At 41.5% G+C, this 861-nt stretch overlaps 1 non-coding gene across 1 annotated transcript; it reads right to left on the reverse strand.

Moving 5' to 3' along the window:
• Positions 1–301: 301 nt before the first annotated feature.
• Positions 302–420, reverse strand: LOC118600510. Its single transcript, XR_004950122.1, has one exon. It is a non-coding gene; the product is annotated as a 5S ribosomal RNA (ribosomal RNA).
• Between the last annotated feature and the right edge of the window lie 441 nt (positions 421–861).

Consider the following 861-nt stretch of genomic DNA (forward strand, 5'->3'; position numbering starts at 1 on the left):
GACTATAAAGTCTATCACTAGATGGAGCAATAAGCTAGATTTTAAAGAATAAGTGAAGAAAAACCTCTACCCTACCCCAACGTTCAAATTTCTTAAATAATGACAAACTAATACATGTATAGGGCTTTGTCATGCACAAATCACTTTTACCTAAAATATTTAGCCCTCAGAACACTCCTGGGTTACTGAGAATACTACTATTCTCATTCTCAGATGAAGAAACCAAAGTTACAAATTTCAATTACACACCTACTATGTGCCGGACACTTATTTATTTATTTATTTGTTTGTTTATTTTTAATGCCTGCAGCACCTGGTATTCCAAGGTGGTCTCCCATCCAAGTACTAACCAGGCCCGACCCTGCTTAGCTTCCGAGATCAGATGAGATCGGGCATGTTCAGGGTGGCATAGCCATAGACTAGACACTTTATAATACATATCTCAATTAATTCGGACAACAACCCAATGAGTAAGAAATAAGCATTCCCATTTTGCAAATAGGGAAACTAGATCTCAAGGGAGTTTGGTTAAGATTGCAGAGCTGGTGAAGCAAGGCTGAGCACCCAGATCCACCGATTCCAGATCTAGTGGGCTTCCTGCTGCCACCACATTACACACCTAAAACTTCTGGGGAGGAAGTCCTGTGTCAGAGCCTTCCTCTTCGCAGATCCACTTAGGTTTGCATGTCACAGACCTTTACAGCTACAGAAGGGGAAGAAGGAGAATGAGAAGGAGTGGACATCAACGTTATGGCATCAGCGTGTACGACTGATGCATTAGTTTCAGCCTGAAAAAAAAACCCTCTTCCCTTTCATCGCTCTTCCTGCCACATTTCTCAGGTGTTTTTGTAACACCTGATT

The sequence above is a fragment of the Rousettus aegyptiacus genome, unplaced genomic scaffold (assembly GCF_014176215.1).
Source record: "Rousettus aegyptiacus isolate mRouAeg1 unplaced genomic scaffold, mRouAeg1.p scaffold_m13_p_3, whole genome shotgun sequence".
In the NCBI taxonomy this organism is placed as follows: domain Eukaryota; kingdom Metazoa; phylum Chordata; class Mammalia; order Chiroptera; family Pteropodidae; genus Rousettus; species Rousettus aegyptiacus.